An 8,446-nucleotide genomic window follows, 5' to 3' on the forward strand; every position below is an offset into this window, starting at 1 on the left:
ATAAGGGCAGAAAGATGACCGAAATGCTGATGAAAAGCATTTTAAATGGAGTCAGAGCAATGTGATAGATGACATTCTATGAATAAGTCGGAACTGGCAGCCTTTCCAAGCAATGTGTGGGGCTGTGTTTTCCTACATCTAATTTTTGGGAGTGCCTTTCCCAGAATCACGATGACCTGACTGACCAGTGAGGGACAGTGGCTCTCTTTGAATCTGAGGGGTGTCTGTGGGAGCTCTGACCCCTCTTGTTCCCCTCTTCTAACCCTGCTTCAGCTCATACGCACCCACCTGCCTGCGGACGTGGTATTGATGTCCCCATGGATGGATCTTGGACGTGGGGTACGGCAGTGACAACCCCCGCACATGGTGGCAGGTCCCAAACCTTTCCTGCGTGTCCTGCTTCCAGGAGAAGACTGTCTCTTAGAGCTTGTAGCTGCCCCCTTAAATGATAATTTTTGCTAAATCATGGTCTCCCAGCATACAGTTTACACTTTCACAATGCTTTGCAACTCCATCCGCAAGAATTTGTCCCTATATTGAATGTATTTTGCAAATTGATTAAAACCTCTGCTGACTGCGTGCTTGGCTGGGGACACACCAGCTCACAGAGCAGGGTATATGATGGCAAAAGAAGTGGGTTGTGCTCTGAAAGAGCTATTATTACTGCTTGCATTTTCAATCACAGAGCTGGACTTCGACTTGCTACTTCGCAGATTCCAAAACCATAATTACTGGCTGCTGCCTCTGCTGTGAAACACTTTATTAAGTCTTTAGAGTCATTAAGGATTTTCAGGAAATTTATGGGAGCTCAGGTCATGTTGCCTGTTTGTTTATACAGCCCAGGACCTGCCAAAAATGTGGCCTGTGGAGTTTCTGTAGCGAAGCCTGCGCTCACCCGCATCTGCCGAAGAGACTGATGGAAATTGCCTGTTTCATCCTCTGTCGCCCTGTCTTTGTGTCAGCTGCTGTAGATCCAGCCCTGCGTCAAAGAGCAGAGAGTGATTCCAGCAAAATTAAGTGAGGCCGTTAGACTCCGAGCCGATTTCTTGCTGAAGACAGTGACTTCTAGAGCAGGCAAAGTCTGGTGCTGTGCGCTCAGGACGAGCTGCCGCTGCCCGCGGCGAGAGAAAGGACTGGGCTCAGAATGGGTAAGAAACCTGGGAATTGGTCCCAAGGGTTGTAAGGGACTATTGTTTCCTTCTACTTTGGGTCTGAGGGAGCCAAGGGGAGCTCAGGGCTCGCGTGGCTGCTTGAGCCGGACAAGGTGTAGCTTTATATGGGGTTGTGCTTGACCGAGGAGCAGGATGGATCAGAGGTGCGATTCATGACCCTAAGTCCCGTAATTTAATTCATCCGCTCCTTTATTTTTTATATATATATATATATATATATATACACATATATTTTTTTTTTCTTTTTAGACAAAATTTACACTTTGGGCTTTGCAAATGGCCTGTTGTGTCACAAACATGTGGCATCAAATGTGACTTGCCCAGTTGTCACATAGACATGTCTGCCATGCTGAGCCAGTTTAGCAGTGGAAGGCAACCTACCAAATATCTTGTACCGGGATGATGTTATGTAGCGTTTGGGGATATATTTGGAGTACAGCTATAAGGTATGTGTTACTATAGACCCCAGAGAAATCTTTTTACTCTGCTGTCAGAGATCTGTATCTTTAAAGCTGGAATTGGGAGTCCAAACTGGTAGCATTTGATGTGAAATAGTTGTTTCTTTGTCTGTAGAGCATTCAATGATTACAGGATTAAAAGCACTTGTAATGAAGAAGGCCAGTTGCAATTACAGTCTCTCTATAAGCATGTGTAGCACAGTCTAAAGATAACTTTACAGCAACCAGCTCACTTCTGACATCAGTCCAGCATGGCCTGTACTAATGTCAAAGCGAGGGCTGATAGCTGTCCCTGCAGAAAAGGCTAACCCTGTTCTTGTGGGACAGAAAAGCCCAGTGTTTCTGCAAGCAAGCCAGACTAGTATGTCTGCATCCACGCCGCTGTGCGGCTTTGCGGCCAGACCGCGTTATTTATCTGTGGGTGCTCCCTGGGATTTACCCAGCCGGTCCCCTGGGATGGAGCCGTGGGTCTGCCCTCTGCTTTTAAGTGCCCGTAGCAGCGCGGTATCTGCTGCAGGCAGGTTCTCTGCCTGGCTCAGAGCTGATAACCTCTGTCTCTCCCATCTGGTCTTGCAGTGACAGCACATGTAGAGCATCAGGCGGGCGCAGCGGTCTGGGGTCTTTCCCAGCGTCTCGTGGGGTTGCCTGGCAGAAGGTTGACAGCCTGAGCTCAGCTGGGAAGGGAAATGCCAGCGTGTGCCTCTGGATCTGGGGATCTGCCTCAAGGTGCTCCAGAGACTCCAAAGGTAAGTACGGGGTTGGCACTTGTCCAATAATATCAGCACAGTTTCCAGTATCCTTGTGTTAACGATAATCATAGTCAGCTATGGCCCGGAGCTTATGAAGTTTTCCATCCCCATTTGACTTTACAGAACAATAGGTGTGTAAAGTAGGCTAGTAATGATACTAATTATTATACGTGAATTTCAAGGACGTCAAAGCCTGTGCCAGCACAGGATTAGATAGCTCCTGACTCTCAGACCTTTAACAGGCCACTAGGTTCTCTTTCTCACCAGTGTTAATCGGCACAGCTTTGCTGACACAATGGAAGTGTCTGCAGAAGCAAAGGCAGCTCTGCCTTGGCAGCGTGCCTCCAAGAGCTGCCGGCAGGGGAGGATGAGATATACCATACGCCTCCATTTCCTGATTTGCAGTATATCAAGATATAGACAGATCTTTATTTTTTTTTATGTGAAAGCAGAATGAAAAACTAGGTTAAATCAGTCTTGAGGGATATTAAGCCAGTTCTCAGGAAGCCTATGCAATTATTATGCCTCATCCCAGCCTTCTTGATTGGGAACATGCCTTTAAGAACATGATCAGCCCCAGGAGATTTCCCTCGTAGCCTGGGAATTCCACCCTGTCTGCTGACGAGGAGGGAGGCTGGGCCACAGGAACTCTCCATTCAGAAGGGAAAGCTTTTCTTCCTATTTTTTTTCCCTTTCTCTCTCTCTTTTTTTTTCTCTTTGGCAAATTATAAATGTGCACATTGGATTCTTTTGTCAACCAAATCTAATGGGGCTAGCCGGAGCTGAATGGCTGGTCTGTGTGATGCTCAGACTCGGTTTCTTTTCAGGTGCTCGTTGCTTGTTTCCATGAGATGACGATTAGCATCTGCCTTTGGACTTCGAGCAGCTGCGAACACTGCGCTGTGTCCCTGGCTGGAGGGTGTTTGTGGGAGACGTAATTTGTCATGTTAGGCTGGGTTTGGGTCCGAAGAGGTGCCCCTTCAGCCCCTGTGTTATCACAGGGCTGTGAAAATAGCATAGAGTCGGGAGGGAGGATTTTTCTTCTCTTTTAAGATGTGGGAAAGGCCTTTAAGGTTTCATGCATATTCTCTTCTCCTCCTGGTGAAGAATTAGGCTCCCAGTTCAGCTGGGATGGACTGGCTGTGGGAATGATGAAGGGAATAAAAAAGTTAACCAAATCTCAAGGAGTATCTCTATTCCCAAAGCCAAAGTGCCTGTGATTTCCTTTGCTTTCTCCTGAAACTCGCAGGCTACCTGGTCCCAGGCTCACTGGGGATCAGCTCCTCGAATGAGTTTGTTTTCCAACAGCATTTAGAGCATTTCGTTGATTTGATATTCTGATAAAATCCACCCAGATCTGAAATTCCAAGTGGAGGAAAATAACTCCAGCCACTACAACTGAAAGAATGTGAAACCTTCAACCCGGCAAGTGGGCGTCCCTCCCATCCCCCTTGTCCTCCCCACAGCCTCCAGCCCTGGGGTGACATGTGGTTCACACACACACAGCCTGTTCTGTTGGGAAGCGTACAGCTTGCCTTTGAGAGTGACCATCCATTATGGTTCAGTGCAGCTGTTCACGTGCAGACAGCTTTAAACTCTTCCAGAAATCGCTGGCACACATCTGTGAATGTCTCTCCCTCTGCCCCTTGCTCGATCCCTCAGGGCCGGAGCAAATGCTGCCACCCTCTGCACCCTTGGGAGCCACGAGGAGCGACCTGGTGGCTCTGGGCACATCCCACCCACTGCTGTTGGCCACTTTACCTTCTGCCAGTTTGTAAATGTAACATCACATGTGCACATCTCCATACCCTGCTTGCTGAACAAGGCAGAGATCGGCTCCTTGCTATGAACCTCTTGTGCATGTACTGATGTTTAACTTCAAAATAACAGCTTCCCTCAGCTCTGATTTTGTGTTAGACCCTGGATCAGCTATTGCATAAGGTGCTGAGATGCCATCGTCTTTTATTTTGCACTGCAAGATCCCAGCTCAGGGTCTGTCTTCCTCCATATGTCCCGTGCAAAGCTCTCCATGCCACAAGGACACACAGATCTGCATGATTGCTCCTGTGTCCTTCCTTACCCACCTTTCTTTCACCACTGCATTAAGTTACAAATCTTCCCAAGCCTGTTTCAATGGGGCCTTGGTACCAGATGGTACAAACATTCAGAGGGCACGTTAGCATCTGTGTTCTCCAGGAATAACCTCATGTCCATGTAGTTGTTCCTCTACCCCATAACCGCATGAGGAAGGAGGAGGCCCATATGCTCAGCTGACTGAATGATGTTTCCCTTCCCACACAGTAATTTTGTCAAAACCAAGTTATTTGCGTAGCAGTGAGTTCCCCTTGTCACCCTTGTCCTGCCTGGGTGACAGGACATGTTCCCATGGGAGTACAGGGCTGCAGCAGACCTGGCCAGCACAAGATTGCTTTAAATGCCTGGGCATCCTCCCCTCTGCCCCCAGGGCAGTATGGGATGCTTGTGAATTCAGAGTTAAGGCTCTTGGAGGGCTCTAAAATCAGAAATTACCCTGGCACATCTCCCACAGTGACCTGTGTTGACACACAAATAGCTAAGAGACCATTTGGGTTTCTGTGATTTTTGGGAGACAGAGTACCCCGAGCATCTCTCTGCCTGTGGTGAAGGATTTGGGTGGCTCTGATCTATGTGCACAGCCCATAGGAGGACCCTGAGGCTGTGTTTGGTTCTGCATCAGGCAGCCCAAGGCCAATTGTGGTCTCTGCAGAGAGCTGAGCCTCCTCTGGTGGCTGGTACGGTGGCACTGGTGTGAGAGAGTGGCAAGGGCACAGTCACTGCAGCTCCTGGAGAGTGGTCAAGGTCCCAGAGCGGGGAAAAAATGGGCATCGGATATTCAAGAACTATACTTTAAAATGTAAAGCAATCCAGCCGCTTCCAGCCAGCGGCTTTTCCCCAGCTGTTGGTTTCCAATAGAGTATTATGATCAGTAATTGATACTCTCAGATGTCTCTGCACAATCCCCAGAGAAGAATGGCCAGGGCAATATTTTTTTTTTCCCAACTCACTGGAAAATTGAGCCCCAGCTGGGTCTAATAAGTGCTTTCATTAAAATACTGATCTTAATCCAAAGCTGAGAATAATGTCTCCTCTGTGTTGCAGCTCTCCTCAGCTCTGACATGGGCTGTGCTTTTTAACAAGAAGTGAAAGGAGAATAAATAGACACTTCTCACCCCAACATCATAATAGCACCAATGTTAGGTCCCAATGAGGTCAATGTTCTTTTGATTGCACCAGTGGAATGTGTTCTTGTTTTTTCCATGCCATGAGCTCCTTCCAGTGATGGAGACGGGGTGTATGGCCTGTGTACCCCTCCAAACTCCTCTTGAATCCATGGTACTCCAGTGCCCATGGGTGGTCTCATCAGGAAGAAGATGGGAAGCAGGAGTGCTTGTCTGGGTGCTGTGTGCATGCCAAGGCGTCTGTGTTGGACAGGCAGGGCAGAGGCAAAAGAGTTCCATGATTCCAACATAAGGGTTCATTTTATTCTCCTACCTCTTCATTTTCTTCTGGCCAAGGCAGAGAGGTTATTACTAATATTTATTCATCCAGAGTTTCTCAGATGGAGAGGTGATTTACAAACCACATCTTGAAAGGTCAAAGGATTTTTTTCCCCCTATTCTCATGTAATCTGCATGCAAAGAAAGAGGAGACAATCTCCCTTTTTTCTAGGAACAGGGCCTGTAAATTGCTGGGTAAAGTTCAGGAAGCAAATGTGAATGGCAAGAGCATAGTTTCATAGTTTTTGCATACTGTTGCATTTCCAAGGCTGCATATGTTTTATTCTGATCGAGTGGAAGGATAAGGCATGTCTTGCTAAGTGTTCATGTTGCTTGGCAAGTCATCAAGTACAACATAAGACTCTCCCTTGCTTCCATTCATCCTGTTATCTCTCAGTTATACCTTTCATTTGAAGAACGTCCTGTCACGTCTTTTCTATGTGTGCTGTTCTTTGCCAGAAGGCCACAGACAAGGATGCTCTGTGAGGAGTCTCAAATGTCATGGGAAGAGAGTCTCAAGATGTTTTGCAAGCAACACTGTCTGGAAATGTCAGAGCAGTCTTCTGCATGTGCATCAGGTTTAAAGCATATGAAGCTGATGGTCATTTGAGGATGAGCGCCTGTGACTCATTGCTTGAACAGGAGCACAGATCCTGGTGCTCCGGGTGTGCACAGAGCTCTGGTTAGATGACGTCCTGATAGTTGAGGTGCATTATGAGGAGCAGCTGAACTGTGGGATGCTTCCCTGAAATGACCCCTCTTTTATTTTTTCCACTCTCTCTCAGTGTTCAGCCTTAAGGCTACAGTTTTTCTTCTAGGGGAAAAAGGGCATTCCGGGTAGCAGAGGGAGGAAGCAAAGTGCACAAAAATAGAGAATTCATCAGATGCCTCTGGAAATATGTGATCATTCCCATTTGCTCTCTAAAGAGTCGTACAGCTCTGGGGAAGACTTTTAACTCCTTTAATGAGTGACTGCTGCATGATTTATTCTTCTCCTTACCGAATCCAAGATGCTCTCTTAGAACATCAGCACCTCTTTCTTTCACAGTTGTTGGCCAATACAAGTGAAGGGCCAGACTTCGATAGTTTTACTGATATCAGATTGTACATTATTTCTTAAGAACTTCGCTTCATTGACACTGTTCATAACTAGTGCCCAGTGCAGTCAGGGATTTCAGTGTCTGGGTGCTACCCATCTCTAAAGTACGCCCCAAATTCATACCCGATAGAAGGTGCCTCACACAACACCGAATGCAACTTGTAATGTGATGGACCAGTTCTCCTTGTCCTGCTCGTTTCACTGAAGTGAATCTAATATAATTTCTAATCTAATCTAATTTCACTGCATGTTATAGATACTTAAAAAAAAATTATCTTGCTTTGTGAAGTTCCGTTCAAGTTTAAATGTAAGGATATGACATCTTGTTTGCTGGCTTTGGCTATCTATGGATCTATGGAGCTCACAACACTTCATGTTTTAGCACTGAGCCCTAACCAGTCCTGTGGATTTTGATGTACACTGGCTATTTTCAGGTAAGTGAGATAAAGGTCAGGCCTGTTTCACAAAGACGACGGTAGAACTGTAGCTCAAGTTGAAGTATTAGGGAAGTTCCATGTGGATTTATGAAAGCAAGCAGAAAATACAAAGATTTCACAGCAAATCTAAAACATTGCATTGCTTAGTTGAAACTAAAGTTGAGGGTAGGGCTTATAGGAATCTCAGCTGGAAACTACTTTCTTGAACTGCGCTCAGGGACAGATGACCGGGGAGCTCCTATTGCTGGGCTGTCCCCGTGCTCCAACCACTGCCCCAGGTCTGGCACCGTAACAGCCTCCTAGCTCACAGCGTCCTACCCAGATGTTCATCCTACTACCTAAAAAATATGTCTGCACCTTTATTTTTGCCTGTAGCATCATCTTGCATTTAGTCTGTGGGGGCTTCAGGGCAGAGACTGCCATGTTTGGGTTTTTTTGTGGAGCACCTGAGGTATTTAAACCTGCCCTGCAATGCCGCAGCACCAGCCTGAGTCCCGTTTGGGAGGTCACAGGACATTTCCCACTGCTGTCACAGGGCAACCTGCAGTGAGGATCCGCAGCACAGCTCTGCCAGCTGAAACCTGTGCAGCTTCCCAACCGGCCTGAGGAGGACAAGCCAGTCATTTAGGTCGCACATAACCCTTTATAAGCCGGAAAGCCGAGAATAGCAGGGAGAGGGGTTGGCAGACTCCCGTGTGGGTTAAGAAGGAGCTATTTGTTCTCAAAATTACTTGTCTAGGAGAGGGGTCTGTTTGACAGTGCTTTCCTGCTAAGCCTCGTGTTTGCCCTGAAGCCAAATAAAACCTTCGTGCAAACGTCTGCCCAGAGAGAAGAAACGGCAACTCAGAGGGAGTTTATGTGAATAAAAAGGCTGTAGCTGTTTCAAAGCATCTCTTGTGCATCAAGCAAGTGTGATCCCTAATGTCTCAGATGTCTAAAAGGCTCTTTAGTATCCAAGAATAGACACAAATGTGGGCTGGTTTCCCCTCATTGAG

General features: G+C 47.0%; 1 long non-coding RNA gene across 1 annotated transcript; it reads left to right on the forward strand.

Annotated features, from left to right (window-relative positions):
- Nucleotides 1–649: 649 nt before the first annotated feature.
- LOC309445226 lies at nt 650–3,575 on the forward strand. The gene is made up of 3 exons (XR_014185254.1): nt 650–1,148; nt 2,207–2,376; nt 3,207–3,575. It is a non-coding gene; the product is annotated as an uncharacterized lncRNA (long non-coding RNA).
- Nucleotides 3,576–8,446: the final 4,871 nt, after the last annotated feature.

This window comes from Streptopelia decaocto (assembly GCF_964273445.1).
Source record: "Streptopelia decaocto genome assembly, chromosome: 12".
Taxonomy (NCBI): domain Eukaryota; kingdom Metazoa; phylum Chordata; class Aves; order Columbiformes; family Columbidae; genus Streptopelia; species Streptopelia decaocto.